Genomic DNA, 22,280 nt, shown 5'->3' with positions numbered 1-22,280 from the left:
GACTTATTTTTCAGAGAGCATTATTTGTATGTTTAGTTTTTTCTCTCTCTATGCAACCCTCAAATACACATGATACAGAATTGGCATAATACACTCAGGATGATCCAATCTTAACTGTAGAGAAGCAAAATGCACTGTTAGCTTTTTTGGTAGTATAGTTGAAATGATTTCCCCAAAGTTTAATTTTCAATGTTTGACACAAGTTCAAATATAGTAATTAGACCTCTAAGTGTAACCTATAATGTCTTGATAAATATCTGGAGAGAGTGATAACTAAAAAATATGTTATAATTTATCTCAGGACATATGTCCTTTAATTTTAAATATTTTTAGGACCCAATTGACTTTGCAAAGATGAAATTTCTATTAAATATTTAACTAATCTCTTTAAAATTCAAGTTTAGATTTTTTTTTAGAATTCAGATTTATTTATTTCCCCTAACAGCAATCTTAGTCCAATCAAGCAGTCATAACCTGCTAGGTCATAACTGTCTTAAAGGTATGTGGAGGATTTGTCTTCACCTGCTTGGGCTGCTATACCAAAATACCACCATCAAGATGGCTGATAAACAGGGATATATTTCTTACAGTTCTGGAGACTGGAAGTTCAAGAACCAGGCTACAGACCACAGACCTCTTGGGTTCTCACATGGTAAAAGAATGAGGGAGCTCTCTGGAGCTCTTTTATCACACACTAGTCTCATTCATGAGGGTCATCCCCTTGACTAAGCACTTCACAAAGGCCCCACCTCCTAATGCCATTATCTTTGGAGGTTGGGATTTCAACATATGAATTTTGGGAGAAGGACATAAACATTCAGACCACATAACAAGATTAAAACTTCCTTTTACCTCATTCAATTCTGGACTTACACTCAGCTGCTGTGTCTAGGACCTGGTGGTTGGTAAGGAGGATATTGTGAGCTCACTACTTGAGTTTGGCCATATTTGTCTGACCTTGGGTCCTGTTGATAGTAGCCTTGGTTAGATGCTATATAAGATGAATTTAATGAATTTGGTTCCAGCCACTGTTGGAAGATTATTGAGAGTGGTTGGTGACATACTCATGTTAAAATTCACGTTCATTCAAGAACCTGTCAGACCAAGGGATGGATTTTTGGGAGAAATGATCTGCCATGGATCTTGAATGCCCCTATATCTCCCTTCTTTCTGGGCGTGCCAAGAATGAGGTTCTGACTATTCCTTGTCTAGCCATTCCTCAGAATTTTATTTGCATTATATAAAGAGCAGGCTTGTTAATGACTCATCCAATAAAAGTGTTGGATTTCCCAAGCTCATAATTCCTTATCTGTAATACAAATACACTGCATTCACAGCATTTTTCTATGCTTTTCTGCATGGCATTCATGGGATTTGAGGAGTAATGAATCATGAAGAAACAACTCAAGATGAAACTCTTGGTATTTGCTGTGTCACAATTAATAAAATCATTTGTTTCTGACCCAAAAGTGTTTAGTTTTCTGCCAGTATCCATGATAGAATAACAGGCTAACCTTCAGGCTACAAGCAAGAGTTAAATACTTTCCATCTAAGAATTTTCCTTCAAGTGAAGAAACATGTAAGACTATTTCAGAGTCACAAGTACCCTATGCATAACAGAATAATGTCATAGAATATCATCAGAAGGGCACCTCCAACACTGTATCATAGGAAGAGCCTTTCTGAGAAATTTACATTTAATTTGAAATTTAATGTTGAGAAAGAGTTCTTTAAGACACATTCTAGGGGTATGCAATTGGACAAAGAGGGAACAGCATGGATGAAACATTAAGGTAGGAAGAGAACATGCTTGTAGAATAAAAAGAAAGATCACACAGTCAGGGTGAACAAATAGAAGAGAAGTATTATCCAATGCTTATTTCCAAGAGAGCACCTTACTTGCTATGCAAAAAAATGAATTACTCTGGGCTTAGGAGGCAGCTATTTTGGAAGATTTGGTTAAAAGATCTTCCTTTGCTCTTTGGCACTTACAGTTCAGATAGAAATATCTGAAATAAGATGCATTTTGGTGGTAGAGCTAAGAGCATTTATCAATGAATTGAATGTGCTGTGAGGAAAAGAGATAACTAATGATTAGTATGGAATGATTACCATAAGTACCTACTTGGATTTTTTTTAAAGATTTTAAAGATTTTATTTATTTATTCATGAGAGACACATAGAGAGAGGCAGAGACATAGGCAGAGGAAAAGAGATAATTAATGATTAGTATGGAATGATTACCATAAGTACCTACTTGGATTTTTTTTTAAGATTTTAAAGATTTTATTTATTTATTCATGAGAGACACATAGAGAGAGGCAGAGACATAGGCAGAGGGAGAAGCAGGCTCACCGCAAGGAGCCTGATGCGAGACTCCATCTCAGGACCCCGAGATCACGACCTGAGCCAACCTGGTTGGATTTTTATGTAATTTTCAAATGAGCAACACTCAAGGAGCAACAACAACAACAAAAATTCTTTAAAAAAACAAAAAGCAGAATCAGATCCATAAATACAGAGAATATACTGAGGGTTGCCAGAGAGGAAGGGGTGGGAGGATGGGCAAAATGCGTGAATGGTAGTGGGAGATACAGTTTCCAGCTATAGAAAGAGTAAGTCAGGGGAATGAAAGGCACAGCATAAGGAATATAGTTAATGATACTGTAATAGTGTCAGATGGTGACAGATGGTAGGTAGACTTGTGGTAAGCACAGCATAATGTATAAACTTGTCAAATCACTGTGTTGTACACCTGAAACTGGTGTAATGCTGTGTGTCAATAATACTCAAATAAAAACATAAAGTAAAATAAAATAAAATAAAATCGTCACTAAAAAAAATCTCTGATTGTATTTCCCCAACCAAAACTGATGCTAAACTTCATAAGCGTTCTGGAGCAAGTTTTTAAATCACTGGCATCTTCATCTCAATTTTATAGTTAGACAATCAGGTAGGAAATTCATCATTTATTTTGTATGAAGGCACTAAGAAAAGAAGGAACAAACCATCGTAAAGGACCATTTTTCCCAGAGAATGTGGAAGAAATTTCCACATTGTTGCTTTCCTTCTAACCAAGAATCCTGTGAAATTTGTATTGTTAGCATTATTTCACTAACGGAGAAAAAGTTTCATAGCCTGACAATGGCTGATGATTTGTACTTTGTTCTTCTTTATTCCAAAACCTCTACTTTTTTCACTAAACTGTGTGTTTGCTGAGTTGTATGGATGGTGCCCAAAAGTTTCATTGTGTGGAGTACAGATGGAGACATAATTAATCACAGCAATGGAAGCCTGCTCTTGCTTTTTTTTTTTATTTTTTTTTTATTTTTTTTTTTTGCTCTTGCTTTTAAATGTCATTTTACACTACATATGTTTGTCCTCTTGGATTTTTTTCCTGCTTCCATATAATCTCAGGTCACATTATAAATGAGTAAGACGGACGCTGTAACAAAGTGTATTATTTTGCCTCTATGTTTTCAACAGGTGGACGTTGAATTGGAGCTGAGCTTCTTCCCTCATCTAGGTGGGATGACTCTTTAGGGAAGCAGACCTTCTTTGCCATCGTGGTACAGTTCAAATATATGCTGAATAGACACGGATGCTGTTCAATGCACTTTTCAAGTTGCTCTTTTAGTGAATAAACCAATGAGACCCTGTGTGCTCTTTAATACTATAAATTAAAGGATTAAAAAAATGGCACACTGCCAGGGTTTTTTTCTTTCTGTTCTCTGTAAAGCCATTGTATTATCTAGCACTGTTCTTCCCTAGTCGTTGCATCATTATTTAGTGCTGAAAATGTGGCAAATCATAGGTGACAACACTTTTGTTACCAAAGCCAACGATTGACAATAGATGCTGTATATACTCATATTTGTCATTAGAAAGCCTTTACATTATCTAATGTAGCAGCACATACCCAACTTCACTCCATTGAACCAACAAGAAAATCTTTTAAGTGTCTTAATAAACACAATTTTATTAGACTGACAAATGCTTATGAGGTGCTGTGCTTCACATATTACAGTAAATTGTTGCATTATAGATATTTTCCCTACAATAACATCTGTGACTGAAAATAAGTAGTATTTTTCCTTTTAGAGTTATCTGAATGGATTATATTTGGAGGGGATAAATAAAAATATTTAAAGCATTATGTGGCATTAGGGTACTAGATAATTGTTTAGATGCTTACATCTTGGTTGGAATATTAAAGCTAGAGGTACTATGGGTCCACTAAATAGAAATAAAAGAGCTGACTTCAGCTAACGACTTACTTCTGAGCATGGCTCTTTGACAGTTTTTATTGGTAATTGAAAAAAATGGCAAAGCAATTTTATGACTGTACTTGAAGGAGAGAGACCAGTTCATAACAAGAAATCAGCCAGCAAAGCATTTCGCTAGGATCACCCCAAACCCCAAAGCAATAGGGCAATGAGTTCTTAAAAGTTTCCTTGTTATTTATTTATTTTTATACTTCACTGGAAAACATCGCAGTCCAGAGAAAACAAGATCCTGATCACACATCCATAATTAATCATTTCATCAGTTCAAAAGGAAAAAAGGAGTAAGGAATGCAACACACCAGTGTTTAAATACTTTACAAACACATTCAACATCAGGTTTATATGAGAAAGAGAGAGGCAGACAGTCAGAGACAGAAAGAGACACAGACAGGATTGCCTTATAGAGGACAGGGCAATTGAGTCATGTTTTTCCCTACACATATTTCAAAATGTATAATTATAGAGATTACAATGTTGGAGAAAAATTCAAGTTTAAGAGTAAGAAGAGCAATACTGAGGAAAATATGCGTTTATTTTGTATGCAATGGACCATTCTATTGTTTATATTAATTTACTATTTGGGTCATGCCTTGTGAACTTTTGTTTTGGACTTATGGGAGAAAGTTTTGCCTTTCACAGGATTTGGCATAGCATTTTACAAATACCTAAGAGCTCTAAAAATTTATTTACACATATCATTGTTCCAACAAAAACTCCCTATGATATTTTGGAATATGATTAAATGAACATTTTCAAATTCACAGAAATTTCACTGATATCAATAGCTGTTTCCATCCACCTTATTTACCATACTTTCTTTTTTTTCCTCAAAATCATTTTACAACTTTTTCTTTCCCCAAGTCCTCCTCTCTCCATGGTTTGTGCTTCTTTCTCAGGCCAAACAACGTTCACATCACCATTTACCTCACACCATCCTCTTCCTTGTATTTAAGTCATTGCAAATTTTTATTTTCAAAAATCTTTATGTGACAATTTTCCCATATGCTTTGGTTATCCATTTTTCCAAGCACATAACAATTTCATGGTCATTTTCTGGACTTCTATTTGTTTGTCCACTTTTTTATACAGAGTTCCAAAAAAGCCAAAAATATTGCCATAAACTTTAGATTACTGTTACATGAGCACTCCACTTCCAGAAACCATTTTTTGGATAGTTAGTTTTATCTCTTTAAAAATTAAGTCCAAATTCTATGGCTTTAAACACATTATTTATCACTCATGAAACTCAGGTTGGCTGGGGTCAGATGATCTAGGAAGAGCCTGGAATGGAGACTCTACCTTGAGCTGTGGATTTATTGGGTTTCTCTCATCTTTGAGTCTAGACTCAGATCTACTCCAAATGTGTATAATCTGGATCTCAGACTGGGTCCCAGGGAGCATCCCTAAAATAAGTTCTATGTCAAAGACAAAGACATTAAAGGACAAATGGAAACATATAATAATTCTTAAAGTCTAGCATCTTGACTAACTGATTTTCACCAAAAGCAATGGGTCACCATTGGATACTTTGGACAAGGGACCAGCAGGCAGGAAGGTGAAGTATCATTTAGGGAAGATTAGCTGCTATGATATGGATCATTTATCAGTAATAAGGCTGCTGTTACACATTGGAGGCAGGAGAAAATATGTTTAGTTCATTTTGGTTCACTTGGATGTTCTTCATACACAGTTGTACACCTTTGATGATAAAAGACAAGTGCAATAATCTTGGCCTGGGAATGGCTTAGGCTGAGGTTCAGGGTGACACCACCAGTTAAGGCACTGAGACTAGGAGAGGTATTTGTTAAGGCTGTAGGGATTCTAGAATGGATTGTAGGGAGAGGATATGAAGAGAAATGGTGAGATCATACATGAGAATGTGAACAAAATGGAGTTGTGGTAAATGCAATATGCCGTTCAAATCTTTCTTGAATTCTTGCACTTGTATTTTTAAGCTTACGTTTCAATGCTTTTCTTACTGTATATTTTTCTCTTTGAAAGATTGTTTTCCTTTGGGGCCGTCCGTCCTATAAATGTGCAGAGGATAAAGTTATAGAGATGATTGCATAAAATATACCTCAGACTATGGTAATTTTCTCTAGGAAAGATACCATAACAAAGGTACCACAGCACAATATCTGCATTTGAAGCTACACCTTAGTTATGTTTATATAGAGTGACATGTGCTGCTACCTTTGTGGACGTAGTTAATGGTTTGGTTATTAATGTATTGGTGATGTTGTAAAGACGATTTAAGCAGTTTGTTGGAATTTTATACAGTTAGATAAATCAAATAGAAAATATTAATATACTTAACATTTATTTAGTCTTATGATGACTCAGGACCTGTGCTGTTTTCTATGTATTATACCGATTCACAAGTTTGTGCAACGCTTCCCAAAAGTCTTTAAAGACAGGCCTGATTTCTATCATACCTCCTAAGTTTTGATGTTGCTTTTTATTTACTATCTTAGTAGAAGGGGGAGAGTTTTAGAGGATTCCATCTGGCTATAAGAGAGTATTTTCTCAATTAAAAATATTATGGTCTACAGGAAGATTTAATTGAAGTTGTCAAGACTTCAAATTCTGTAACAATAAAATAAATCTTTGAAGCGATTAAGGACTTATTATTTTTCTTTAGTGCAAACAGATGCTATTTAATATTTTAAACAGAATATTATTTTAAATACTTCTGAATATAGCTATTTTATAGATCTACAAATATAATAAAATCAAGTCAGTTAATATACAATATGTCAGTTATTTGATTTAATTTGCATGACCTCATTTGCATTCTCAACAGTCCCTAATTTCTGAATGATATAGTATCACTACAGATCATGTACCTCTTCCTCAGTAAGATTTGCAACTTTTATTGGTATCAACTAAATAATTAGGAAGTAATAAGAGCCCTTAGAAAATACGTTATTAGTCACGAAATCACTATAATTCAGGCTCTAGCTTTACTTCCTTCCAAAACTACTTACCTTGATGAGTTTTCAAGGGCAGACTTTGATAGAAAGATCCAAAGCTTAATTTATGATCTTTAAAAATGATAAACTATCTTCCTTAAGTGACAGACTTGCTTAGATTACTAAATTGCCATTAGAACTCCATACAAGCTTTCTTTTCTTTTCTTTTTTTTCTTTGCTTTCGTTTTTAAAATTTTTTCAGAAGCATTTCATCTTTATTACACTGCACTCCTAAAACTAATATACAAGTTTTCCTATCAAATTATCAGGGGCCTGTGTTTCTAATCCTGCATGTGCTTAAGAAACATAGATTTTAAACTCAAATTATTTATCACTCACCACTTGCTTCATTTATATAAAAATAGAAAAAAATAGAGTATTAATTACTGATACATTATGCATTTGTTTAGCCTCCTGTGTTCCAGGCACTAAGCTAAATGTTTTCCATGTACTATGCTATGTACTAGCAAGCCATGAGATAGATGTTTTGTAACTGTTTCACAAATAAACATACTGAGGCAAGTTAAGTAGGATTTCCATGTCTCTAGATATAAAGAATGGCAAAGCTGGGCATCAGACACAGGACTTTGTTGTGACAGAGTCAGTGTTTGAGAAACTACAGCACTCTATTTCCCATTACAGCACAGTTTATTACCTGAAATACAACCTGAACATTTGACCAGTCTCTCCCCGCCCCACCTGCCCACGGTCAAACCACTGTTGTTTGCTCTATGCTCTCTTCTTTTTTATTTGGTTTTGTGAAACCTTCCGTCAGGTTTGCAGTATTCTTTTTTTTTTTTTTTTAATTTTTTTATTTATTTATGATAGTCACAGAGAGAGACAGAGAGGCAGAGACACAGGCAGAGGGAGAAGCAGGCTCCATGCACCGGGAGCCCGACATGGGATTCGATCCCGGGTCTCCAGGATCGTGCCCTGGGCCAAAGGCAGGCGCCAAACCGCTGCGCCACCCAGGGATCCCTGCAGTATTCTTTAGCCCCATGAATTGTCAGTGATCAAATCTGTGAGTAAAAAAATGCTAGCTCTAAGCAATTAATATCACTATTCATGAAATCACATGTGGCTGTGGTCTTGGAGGATTTCTGTGACAATATATCCTACCAGGCAAGTTTTAAAAATACTGACCTTACTTAGTTTACCCATTTGACATATTGACATAGACTGAAGAGTAATGATATCACTGCTGGATTCTGATCTGAGATCTATTACTAAGCTGATTAAAAACAAGCATAATCTCAAATTTTCTTTTCAGTTTTTTTAACTTGCATAAATGATTTAAATGTACAATTTCATGACTTATTTTTTTATTAAGTTTTAAATTTTAATTTCAGAATAAGTAACGTATAGTATTATATTAGTTTCAGTTGTACGATATAGTGATTCAACACTACCATATGTCACCTGGTGTTCATCATAAGTGCCCTCCTGAATCTCCAGCACCTATTACCCCCATCCCCTCCTGCCCATCTCCTCTCTGGCAACTCTCAGTTTGTTCTCTGTACTTAAAAGTCTGTTTCTTGATATGCCTCTCTCTTTTTCTTTTCCTTTGCTTGTTCGTTTTGTTTCTTAAATGCCACACATGAGTGAAATCTATGGTATTTCATTATTTTTTTAATTTATTTTTTATTGGTGTTCAATTTACCAACATACAGGATAACCACCAGTGCCTGTCACCCACTCACCCCCACCCCCCGCCCTCCTCCCCTTCTACCACCCCTAGTTCGTTTCCCAGAGTTAGGAGTCTTTACGTTCTGTCTCCCTTTCTGATATTTCCCACACATTTCTCCTCCCTTCCCTTATATTCCCTTTCACTATTATTTATATTCCTCAAATGAATGAGAACATATAATGTTTGTCCTTCTCTGATTGACTTACTTCACTCAGCATAATACCCTCCAGTTCCATCCACATTGAAGCAAATGGTGGGTATTTGTCATTTCTAATAGCTGAGTAATATTCCATTGTATACATAGACCACATCTTTTTTATCCACTCATCTTTCGATGGACACCGAGGCTCCTTCCACAGTTTGGCTATCGTGGCCATTGCAGCTATAAACATCGGGGTGCAGGTGTCCCTGCATTTCATTGCATCTGTATCTTTGGGGTAAAACCCCAACAGTGCAATGCTGGGTCGTAGGGCAGGTCTATTTTTAACTCTTTGAGGAACCTCCACACAGTTTTCCAGAGTGGCTGCACCAGTTCACATTCCCACCAACAGTGTAAGAGGGTTCCCTTTTCTCCGCATCCTCTCCAACATTTGTGGTTTCCTGCCTTGTTAATTTGCCCCATTCTCACTGGTGTGAGGTGGTATCTCATTGTGGTTTTGATTTGTATTTCCCTGATGGCAAGTGATGCAGAGCATTTTCTCATGTGCATGTTGGCCATGTCTATGTCTTCCTCTGTGAGATTTCTGTTCATGTCTTTTGCCCATTTCATGATTGGATTGTTTGTTTCTTTGGTGTTGAGTTTGATAAGTTCTTTATAGATCTTGGAAACTAGCCCTTTATCTGATATGTCATTTGCAAATATCTTCTCCCATTCTGTAGGTTGTCTTTGAGTTTTGTTGACTGTATCCTTTGCTGTGCAAAAGCTTCTTATCTTGATGAAGTCCCAATAGTTCATTTTTGCTTTTGTTTCTTTTGCCTTCCTGGATGTATCTTGCAAGAAGTTACTGTGGCTGAGTTCAAAAAGGGTGTTGCCTGTGCTCTCCTCTAGGATTTTGGTGCAATCTTGTCTCACATTTAGATCTTTCATCAATTTTGAGTTTATATTTGTGTATGGTGAAAGAGTATGGTCTAGTTTCATTCTTCTGCATGTGGATGTCCAATTTTCCCAGCAGCATTTATTGAAGAGACTGTCTTCCAATGGATAGTCTTTCCTCCTTTATAGAATATTAGTTGACCATAAAGTTCAGGGTCCACGTCTGGGTTCTCTATTCTGTTCCATTGATCTATGTGTCTGTTTTTGTGCCAGTACCACACTGTCTTGATGACCACAGCTTTGAAGTACAACCTGAAATCTGGCATTGTGATGCCCCCAGCTATGGTTTTCTTTTTTAAAATTCCCCTGGCTATTCGGGGTCTGTTCTGATTCCACACAAATCTTAAAATAATTTGTTCTAACTTTCTGAAGAAAGTCCATGGTATTTTGATAGGGATTGCATTAAACGTGTATATTGCCCTGGGTAACATTGACATTTTCACGATATTAATTCTGCCAATCCATGAGCATGGAATATTTTTCCATCTCTTTGTGTCTTCCTCAATTTCTTTCAGAAGTGTTCTATAGTTTTTAGGGTATAGGTCCTTTACATCTTTGGTTAGGTTTATTCCTAGGTATCTTATGCTTTTGGGTGCAATTGTAAATAGGATTGGCTCCTTAATTTCTCTTTCTTCAGTCTCATTGTTAGTGTATAGAAATGCCACTGATTTCTGGGCATTGATTTTGTATCCTGCCACACTGCCAAATTGCTGTATGAGTTCTAACAATCTTGGGGTGGAGACTTTTGGGTTTTCTATGTAGAGTATCATGTCATCGGCGAAGAGGGAGAGTTTGACTACTTCTTTGCCAATTTGAATGCCTTTAAATTAGGCAATCTAGAAGAAGTGGATGCATTCCTGGAAAGCCACAAACTACCAAAACTGGAACAGGAAGAAATAGAAAACCTGAACAGGCTGATAACCAGGGAGGAAATTGAAGCAGTCATCAAAAACCTCCCAAGACACAAGAGTCCAGGGCCAGATGGCTTCCCAGGGGAATTCTATCAAAAGTTTAAAGAAGAAATCATACCTATTCTACTAAAGCTGTTTGGAAAGATAGAAAGAGATGGAGTACTTCCAAATTTGTTCTATGAGGCCAGCATCACCTTAATTCCAAAACCAGACAAAGACCCCACCAAAAAGGAGAATTACAGACCAATATCCCTGATGAACATGGATGCAAAAATTCTCAACAAGATACTAGCCAATAGGATCCAACAGCACATTAAGAAAATTATTCACCACGACCAAGTAGGATTTATCCCCGGGACACAAGGCTGGTTCAACACTCGTAAAACAGTCAATGTGATTCATCATATCAGCAAAAGAAAAACCAAGAACCATATGATCCTCTCATTAGATGCAGAGAAAGCATTTGACAAAATACAGCATCCATTTCTGATCAAAACTCTTCAGAGTGTAGGGATAGAAGGAACATTCCTCGACATCTTAAAAGCCATCTACGAGAAGCCCACAGCAAATATCATTCTCAATGGGGAAGCACTGGGAGCCTTTCCCCTAAGATCAGGAACAAGACAGGGATGTCCACTCTCACCACTGCTATTCAACGTAGTACTGGAAGTCCTATCCTCAGCAATCAGACAACAAAAAGACATTAAATGTATTTCATTAGTTATTTCTCAATACAGCATGCAGAATTTTTCATACACAATAAAGTAATAAATTTCAGTCAAAAGTATTCAGATGATTCACAAAATTTCATAACTGATGTTAGAAATGATGGATTGTTGCTATTGAGAGTTTAGTTTGTTGTTGTTGTTTCCCAAAGCTGGATTTATTATTTCTTTTTCAGGCTGGGACCGATTGCACAAAGTCAATCAAAATTACTAAACTTAAGTCAGTAATGCTTTTGCTTTAATGCAAGTGAGTCTGCAGTAATCACCATAACTCATACAATGAATGATAAAAATTGACTGAGTCTAACTATGATGGAATTGTTTTTGACTTTCAAAAGTTAATCTTACTTTAAAAATAACTATATTTCTCACCTTTTATTAAAAATTTGCAATCTTTCTGCTGACATTATTCCATAATATGCCTTTCTATGAAGGTATCTTAAAAATTCAGTGCAATCTTTGGTCTTATCAAGTGGTACAGAATTTACAAAGAATATTAGTATCCATATGGCATGCACATGAATAAGCACATCTCATGTTTTATTTCTTCTTGTCATTTATTTTTACTTAGAGATTTGCATTGGATAACTTAAAGATCATGACTACAAGTCATTGAAATTAAGGTGCAGTGGCAAAAAGATTTTCATAATTGTTTCTGATTCTGTTGCTTATTTGTTCAACTTTCTTGCAAGTTTAAGACCTGCATGGCAACCTCATTAGCTGAATTTACTCTTCTTGTTTTGTCCCATATCACATGTTGTCTGTGAATATTGTGTATTTTTCCCCTAAAAAATTGATGTTCTTAAGATATCATATAATTGGTATTAATAATTGTTAGGAGAAAGGTCTAGGAAGATATTTCTTTTTAATTTACATGAAATAACCAATTCACATGAAACAACCAGATTCTGTTAAAAATATAATAATAAAAACTGTGTATCACTGAAGATCAAAGAGGCATCCTGTGTTTGTGGATAGAACACTGTTAAGGAAAAAAATTGGCTATCTAAAGGTCCTTTATAGGTTACCCAAAACTATGAATTCAGTCCCTACTAAATCATTGTAGGATATGCAAAATTTTAAGTCCTTTAGGATCAGAATCTCTACCTATTTTGCTATTGTATGTCTCATAGCTAACACAATACTTGGTGCATGCGCCCCAAGATTATTTGCTGAATGACCAATAGGAAATCAAAGAAAAACTAGAATTTTTGAGTATACATGGTAATATCATGTATCTATTGTACATACAATATTTTGTATTTGCAAGTAACTACCAATGTTCATCTCTATTTCAGAGAGATTCAGAAATGGTTGTTCTTTTTATTTTGTATGTTTTCCTACTAAGGCTTTTATGAAGTGAAATAATTTGTGAAATAAGTGAAAGTAAATGTTTTAAGATTCTAAATCTAACTTTTCTTCTTTTATGCCAAAATTTAGCAAACTATTTGTGTAGGACTCAGTAAATATTTCCAACTTTGGAGCCCAGGATTCTCTGGCAAAACTACTCAACTCTGACATTTTAGCATGAGAATGGCCACAGACAATGTATAAACAAATGGACATGGCTGTGTTTTAATAAGATTTTATTTTAAAAATTAGGCTGTCCAGTTATAGTTTGCTGACCTTGATGTACATTATGCCCTGTCTCTGACAATGCTGGGTTTATTTAATGTCTCAAGGATCATACAAGGAAGTACTTCTTGATTGAAAAATCTAGAGATGAAGGTCAAAAAAGATGTTAAGCTGAATTTCAAATATGAATGAAACTGTCTTCTTGAGTCTGATGTGTTTTAGTTGTTATTGTTACTTGTATAACACAAAGCCCACCTTGTCTTTCCTGAGAGCAGAGAGTGGTTAGATTCCCCCAAACTTTTATGCAGCCAGTTCAGTATACTCGGAGTTTCTGTGAAGTTGAGGATACTCCCTAGGAAAGGCGCTGACACTGCAAGCTGATGATATTTGTGGTGTGCTGACAATATGATTCACTCATTTGGAGACTGGGGGATGGCTGCCTGCTGTTCTCACCTCCTGTTCCAAGATGTGTGGTGACTTTAAAAAGATAAAATCCAATTGACACAGCAACTGTAGATTAACCTGTGGATTTCTTTTGACCTGGGCTTTTGCTCCTCTTAGATCTTTATCTTCCACATTCTATCTGCCTTCCTTTCAGCTTGCAATATCTCCTCCCCCAGTATGAGAAATTGATGTCCTGGTTCTGGCACTTGGTTACTTAGCTCATTTTTTGCAATTCAAACAAACTCTTACTGTTTATAATATTCTGACTTCTAGGGCCAGAGTTTCCTGTACAGTAGTTTACCCATTCCTCTATTGCCTCTGAATTGATGTCTTGCCGATTATCTTATTAATTTATTTCAGTGTTTTATTTGACAAGCTTTATACTTTTTTTTACCAGTTATTAAAACACATGTATTCATCCATAAATTTTGGAAATAAGAAATACATATATGGCATAAGTTGGCCATCTAAGGGAGCACTCAAACTTGAAGTGGAATCTGCAGAGTATGACATGAAGATAATTCATAATTATGTAGCAGGCTTTTCCTGAGATGCCATGGCTTTGTAGCATTTAAAGTTATTTGGAAATTCATTCTAGTTAAATCAATTTAGTGGTTCCTTTGCATGGTATAGCAGAAAACTCGTTAACTTCCTTTTATTCTCCAGAATGTATCTTTCACTGATTTTATATCATCCAAATTATATTCATCCTTACTTGGCTATCACTTGCTAATTCGAGGCTTGATCAAAGGCAGATCCATTCAGAAACTACACCATAGTAAAAAATGATCTTCGTGTATAGTGACAAGATCTTACACAATTTCTTCTAGTTTCTGCACAATGAAACATACAACTGCATATGTGTATGATTCAAAAGTTAAAGGGCTGTTATATAAAGGGGCAGCATTTACGTATTTTATATATTCTATAACTTCAGCTACTGTGTGCCTTAAATACTTAATATAACTCTGGTTAAAATTTTAAAAATTGAGAATTCAGCCAACTCAACAGCATAATAAATTTGTCTCAGTGTGGAAATCAATTCTTAAATTAAAAATTTAACAATTTCCCTGGCAACAGTAGCTGGTGCTGGCAGATGCATTTAGCCACCAACTACTAGATGAAAACATGTATTCTTCACTACAAACTCTGGCACATATGGTTTATTTTTAAAAATAGGATAATATATGCTCAGTGCCTCTGGATTGGGAAGATAGCTGGATCTCAGGATACGGAAAATGAATATAGAAAAATGATATCATTTTCCATACACTTTTTCATATATCATTAAGAAATCCTTTAAAGTTGGATTGCTTTGCGGGGTGAGGGTAGAGGGGAGTACCTTCTGAAAAAGCAAAGCAAACAAATAATTTTATAACTAGAAAAAAACTAAAAAATATAATCTGTAAGGCAATAATTTTAGAAATGTATGTGAAAAGTACATGAATGTTTAAACTGCCCTTTGAAACAGGGTATGATATTTGTAAGCTTGTGTAATCAATACTGTGATAGAAAGAATAAGCCTTCACTTTGAAGAATTAATGAAGTCTCTGAGCCCCTTATAGTATCCACCATGAAACACAACATAAGAGTTAAATTGTGAGAGTGGGTTTTCTGTTTCCTTCTTTTTGCAGAATTGGATTACTTACAATGCATCTTTCTCTTTCTGGTCTACAGACTTATTTAATTTCCATTTCCTTATGGATATTCTTTTTTACTGTATATTTGGTTTAGTTTAATAATTCTATTTTTTCTAACTAGCATATTTATTTTGAAATCTTCTTAATTTATCTCATACTTTCTTGATGTTCAAAAACTCCTTTAGCTATTTTTTCTCCTAGATTTTGTCATGTTACAGATTGTTTTAAGTGCCCCACCCCCAATTTTGAAACTCTTTAAGTTTTTCTGTGATATTTTACAACAATTTCTTTTCAGATTATTTCTTCTATTTCTGAAATTCAGATATGAACCATGAAGACAATCTTGACCCTGAAGCTGCCCTCCTCCTTTATACTCAGGGAATTAAAACAAACAAACAAACAAACAAAAACAAACTGGAGACTTGCTCCCTAAACTACAAAATACACTGATGTTGCTTAGATCACAGGTGTCTCTAAGAATGACCGAAGTGTTTTTATATTTTTATTCCTTTCCTCATATTTCTCCTTGAATAAGTTAATAACAGTTTTGTTCTGTGTAAATAGTCCCAGTTAGGTAGACTAATTGCACCCTATCAGTCATCCTTTTTGTTGTTGTTGTTCTTTTTTTTTCTGCAGTAACATTCATCACTTACATATTCAGTCATCCTTTCTAAGTCAGATTTCAATTTGCCTCAGGTTTAAAAACCAGTCATTTTAGAATTTTATTTTCCCAGTTTTAAAAAAATATATGGTATCTTTACTTGAGTATCTTTCATACATATATTGATTCTAAAATAAAGTTAATGGACATTTAAAAGAGATTTTGGACAGTTTATACCACTTACGTGCATTTAAAAACACAATGCACATACATCCATTTCAAAACTGCAGCTTTCAATCTACAAAATCTAGCTTTGGTTATGCCTTTGATGATTCACTGTTTTGTGTAAAATGTTTTTGTGCATGATATTGTATATTATTAAAGATTTGTTAATTATCATACCATATATAATTTTCATATACGTAAACTATATTTTCATTAAAAATGCAATATATATACTTACTTTTTCTGTAATGAGTTAGTTCTGTACTAATAACTTAGAAGTTTCTATGAAAAAGAAAATGTTGATTGGCATTTTGTTGTTGTTACTGTATTATTATCAGTGTATTATCAGCAGGTTATGTGTAATGCATATTTATAATTGAAAATGTAAGAAATTAACTGAAACTCTGAACTTTATTTTTAAACTTTCTTTAACTTTGAAGCATACTCCCATTATTCCAATGGGGATAGATTCATATTAACATTCTAGCCCATTTTAGTCCTTGTAATGAGCCTAAAATAGCTGCCAGCTTGCCGTGCTGGAATTAATGATAATTAAATGTAACACAAAATGTATTTCCATATTTTGTATTGCTCAGATGATTTCATCTCAGATGTAGTATGATTCTTTTTAGAGATGACTACTGCTATTTAATCTCTTTTTCAATTTTAATTTGAATTTCATATTGTTCCTGACTGTTTAATGAATATTTTGGGAGATGGCCATAGTGTTGTTAATTATACTGGAGACTGAGTATAATTAATTCTTTTGGACCCAAAGTCAGCTAGTTAATCGATTTCTGATGAAACTGGAGATTAAACACAGATAGTTCACCTCTTCCTTCATTCATTTTAATTCTTCTCTCTTCAATTCAATCAGATTACTTTGGGAAGTCATTGCTGGCAAATCAATTTGTGAAGCTGTTTTGGACATTATCCAGATGTTAATAAATGGGTGATCTTTCCCATCAAGGTAAAATTAAGAATTTTTAGTTTCAGTTATTGAAAATTAAAAGCCACCATTATTATTGATAATTCATATTTAAGTAATTTATAATTGTCTATTAACAATTGTCTCATGCAATCACACATACAAAAAGTTATTGGCATGGCACTCCTAAGAACCCTAAAATCGTAAAGAGGCAAAGGTTTACCATATTCCCAAATACATTTCCTACTGTATAGTATTTCTAATAATTGAGTTCATAACTCATGAAGACAAAACTGATTTCTTAAATAATTCAGTGCTCTTAGTATGGTTTGAATAACATAAGATGTATGGTAACAATTTTCAATGCTATATATAAGGATATATCATATTTTTATTCTATAAAATGCCTTTAATACAGTAACAACAATAAAAAATAAAATGAGATATAGTAAACTGACACCATTCCTACAGTCAAGGAATAAAGCTTTAAGGATCTTCTTCATATTTTTCATATCATTAGAGATAACTTTTAAACGTATTTTGTGAAACGCATATTGAAGCATTTAAATGGAGATATCCTCAAATAATATTTGTTACTGGCACTAAGTTTGATGAATTATTACCTCATCAAGTCAGTTTACTTAAGCTTGTTTCAGTAAAAATGAAGAGTCTCGCTTACTACAGGCATACCACATTGTATTGTGCTTTGCTTCATTGTGCTCTGTAGATATTGTGTTTTACAAATTCAAGATTTGTGGCAACCCTTACATACAGCGAGTCGACCAGGCCCAGTTTTCCTACAGCATTTGTTCACCTTCTGTTTCTTGTCACATTTTGGTAAGTTTCACAATATTTCAAGCTTTTTCATTATTATTTATTTGGCGATATGTGATCAATGATCTTTGATGTTATTGTAATTGTTTCGGGGCACCATAAACTGCACCAATATAAGACAGTGAGCTTAGCCAATAAATGTGGTGTGTGCTCTGACTGCTCCACTGACCAGCTATTCTTCTCTCTGCCTCTCCCTGGGTCTTCTTATTCCCTGAGAAACAAGGAAATCCACCTTAGGCCAACCAGTAACCCTTCAATGGCCTCTCAGTGTCAGGTGAAAGGAAGAGTCACACATCTCTCACTTTAAATCCAAAGCTCGGAATGATTAAGTTTAGTATGTCAAAAGCTGAGATTAGCAAAAACTAGGCCTCTTGTACCAAACAGTTAGAAAGTTGTGAACATAAGGGAAAAATTCTTGAAGGAAATTACAGTGCTACTCCAGCAAAAACATAAATGATAATAAAGCACAACAGCCTTGTTGCCAGTATGGAGAAAGTTGTTGTTGTTTTTCTTAAAGATTTTATTTATTTATTCATGAGAGACACAGAGATAGGCAGAGATACAAGGCAGAGGGAGAAGCAGGCAGAGCCTGACGTGGGACTCAATCTCGGGTCTCCAGGGCCACGCCCTGGGCCAAAGGAGGCACTGAACCGCTGAGCCACCTGGGCTGCCCTGAAGAAAGTTTTAGAGGTCTGGATAGAAGGTCAAACCAGCGAGGACATTCCCTTAACCCAAGGCCTAATCCAGAGCAAGATTCTAACGCTTCAGGTATATGAAAGTGGACAGGTGAGGAAGCTTCAGAGGAAAAGTTTGAAACTAGCAGAGGTTTTCATGAGATTTAAGGAAAGAAGCCATCTGTATAACATAAAAGTACAAAGTGAAACAGTATGTTTTGGTGTAGAACCTGGAGCAAGTTCTCCAGAAGGTCTAGCTAGGATAATGAATGAAGGTGGCTACACTAAACAGGCTTTCAAGGTAAATGTAACAGGCTTTTATTGGAAGAAGAAGCTATTTAAGACTCATAGCTAGTGGAGAAGTCAATGCCTGTCCTCAAAATTTTAAAAGACAGGCTGACCCTTTGGTAGAGGCGCCTGGAACTGGTGACTTTCAATTGAAGATAATGGTCATTTGCCATCCTGAAAATCTGATGGCCCTTAAGAAGTATGTTAATCCTACTCTGACTGTGCCCTATAAATGGAAGAGCAAAGGGGATAACCACATCTGTTCACAATATGGTTTGCCACATATTTTAAGCCTGCTGTTAAGACTTAACTGCTCAGAAAACAAAAAAGAAAAAAGAAAAACAACCAGAAAAAAAACCTCTTTCAAAACATTACTGCTCATTGACAATACACCCAGTCACCCAAGTGCTCTGACAGAAATGTACAATGAGATTAATGTTTTCACGTCTGCTAACACATCCATTCTGCAGTCCATGATAAAAGAAGTAATTTTCATTTTCAAGTCTTATGGTTTAAGAAGTACACTTTGTAAGCCTATAGTTGCCATAGATATGGATTCCTCTGATGGCTCTTGGCAAAGTAAATTGAAAGCCATCTGGAAAGGATCCACCATTCTAGATGCCATTAAGAACATTCATGGGAAGAGATCAAAATATCAACATTAACAGAAGTTTGGTAGAAGTTGATTCCAACCCTTGTGATGAGTTTGAGAGGTTTAAAACTTTAATGAAGGAAGTAAATGCAAGTATCTTGGAAATAGCAACAGAAGTGGAATTATAAGTAGAGCCTAAAGTTGTGACTTGAATTGCTATAATCTCATGATAAAAATTTGAATGAGGAGTTGTTTGACACGGAAATAAAATGGTTCCTTGAGATGGAATCTACTCCTGGGGAGGATGATGCGAAGATTGTTGAAGTGACAACAATGGATTTAGAATATTATATAAACTTAGTTGATAAAGTAGAAGGCAAAGTTTGAGAGTATTCACACAAATTTTGAAAGAAGTTCTACTGTTGGTAAAATGCTATCAAACAGAATCACATGCTTTAGAAGAAGTTGTGAAAGGAAGAGTCATTCTATGTGTGGCAAACTTTATCATTCTATTTTAAGAAATTGTCACAGCCACTCCAGCCTACGTCAGCCACCACCCTGATCAATCAGCGCCATCAAATTGAGGCAGTACCTCCCACCAGCAAAAAGATATGACTTGCTGAAAGCTCAGATAATAGTTAGCCTTTTTTAGCAATAATGTATTTTTAATTAAGGTAGGTACATTGTAAAGACATAATGCTATTGCACACTTAACAGACACAATATAGTGTAAACATAAATTTTATATGCCCTGGGAAACCAGAAAATTCATTTGACTCTCTTCATTGGGTTATTGACTATTTAGTGGTCTGGGACTGAACCTGCATTATCTCTGAGGTATGTCTGTATATTTCCCATACATTAGAAATTGAATTCTTATGACTACTTCTAATAGCTTTTGACTTCTGCATTGTTCCATGGAATTATGGGAAAACTCCAAAAACCTCATAATCTAACATTGATTGTACAAATGCAATTCTTTGTAATCTGACCTCTGAACTTGCAATTCTGTTACTAGACTTTATTGATGAAGATATCATATTGGCAAAATAAGGAATAGTTATATTTTAAGACTATCTAATTATGTATAGGTAGACCATTGGATATTGTTTCTTCTGAATCAAATAATTGTAGTTTGAATTTATTTACTTTTTTTAAAGATTTTATTTATTTATTCATGACAGACACAGAGAGAGAGGCAGAGACTCGATCCCAGGTCTCCAGGATCATACCCTGGGCCAAAGGCGGCGCCAAACCACTGGGCCATCCGGGCTGCCCTGTAGTTTGAATTTACACAGACTTTTGTGAATGAGTAAGCATCTCGATAATGTTGTTTCATTACCATAAGAAAGCAAACTACTTTTTAGACATCAAAGAATTTGAAGAGGAGTCAAACCATGTGATGTGAATTTTATTATTTAAGTAGATATTTTAAAGGCAAAATGACATTAAGTTCCTCCTTGTAATGAAGAATTTTATGAAAAAAAAAAAAAAAAAAAAAAAAAAAAAAAAAAAGAATTTTATGGTGGTATTTGACTTCTATAAGCATAATAACATGGTTTAATATGCAAATCTTATCTCTCTCTATATATATATATTCAATATATATATTCTCTCTCTCTATATATATATATATATATTCAAGCATATGTCATTCCTAAGTAACTTAAGCAATATCACATCTCCAGGACATGGTGGAGCCTAGATTTGAACCCAGGAAGTTTGGCTCAAAAGCCCTTAATTTTAAACTACAACTCTTAGAGAGGAACCAATTTCTAGTCTGACTTCAGAGTCTATACTCTAGATTCTACAGACAGTATCACATAAAACCTATCAATATTGTAAGATGTTACCCAGCAAAGCAACATCAAGATCATGTACATTCCAAACTGTCCTCTGCTTGATGTTCTGTCACTTTTCACAACACTCAAAACCACTTATGTTTTAAAAGAAACTTCGTATTCTAATATGAATATTCTTTCCATACTCCTTGTATATCCTCTTCGTTCAGTTCCTTGAAATAGCATTTTTTATTTATTTAAGTTTAAAGAATTACCATATAGCTTATTTAGTTTCAGAGGTAGAGTTTAGTGACTCATCAGTTGTTCATTACGTCAAGTGCTTTTCTATTTTTTTTTTAATTTTTATTTATTTATGATAGTCACACAGAGAGAGAGAGAGAGGCAGAGACATAGGCAGAGGGAGAAGCAGGCTCCATGCACCGGGATCCCGATGTGGGATTCGATCCCGGGTCTCCAGGATCGCGCCCTGGGCCAAAGGCAGGCGCTAAACCGCTGCACCACCCAGGGATCCCTCAAGTGCTTTTCTTAATGCCCATCCCCCAATTATCCCATCCCTCCACCCACCTGCCTTCCAGCAACCCTTAGTGTGATTCCTATATTTAAGAGTCTCTTGTGATTTGTCTCCCTCTCTTGATTTCATCTGATTTTATTCTTTTTTAAAAGATTTTATTTATTTATTCATTTGAGACACAGAGAGAAAGGGGCAGACATAGGCAGAGGGAGAAGCAGGCTCCATGCAGGGAGCCCAACGTGGGACTCCATCCGGGAACTCCAGGATCACGCCCTGAACCAAAGACAGACGCCCAACTGCTGAGCCACCCAGGCATCCCTCATCTGATTTTATTCTTCCCTCCCTTCCCCTATGATCCTCTGTCTTGTTTCTTAACTTCCATATATGAGTAAAATCATATATTTGTCTTTCTCTGACTGACTTATTTCACTTAGCATAATACCTTTTAGTTCTATCCATGTTGTAAATGGGAAGATTTCATTCTTTTTTGAT

General features: G+C 35.2%; 1 long non-coding RNA gene across 1 annotated transcript in view; it reads left to right on the top strand.

Annotated features, from left to right (window-relative positions):
- LOC140611898 (uncharacterized) overlaps positions 1-20,787 on the top strand; it is a 128,907-nt gene extending 108,120 nt beyond the window's left edge. Inside the window, exons 2-4 of the long non-coding RNA XR_012013230.1 lie at positions 17,037-17,129; positions 17,815-17,924; positions 20,660-20,787. This is a non-coding gene — a long non-coding RNA (uncharacterized lncRNA). The remainder of the gene's footprint in view (positions 1-17,036; positions 17,130-17,814; positions 17,925-20,659) is intronic.
- Positions 20,788-22,280: the final 1,493 nt, after the last annotated feature.

The sequence above is a fragment of the Canis lupus genome, chromosome 1 (assembly GCF_048164855.1).
Source record: "Canis lupus baileyi chromosome 1, mCanLup2.hap1, whole genome shotgun sequence".
In the NCBI taxonomy this organism is placed as follows: Eukaryota; Metazoa; Chordata; class Mammalia; order Carnivora; family Canidae; genus Canis; species Canis lupus.
The sequence above is the reverse complement of the archived record's forward strand: the minus strand, read 5'-3'. Positions and strand labels throughout refer to the sequence as shown.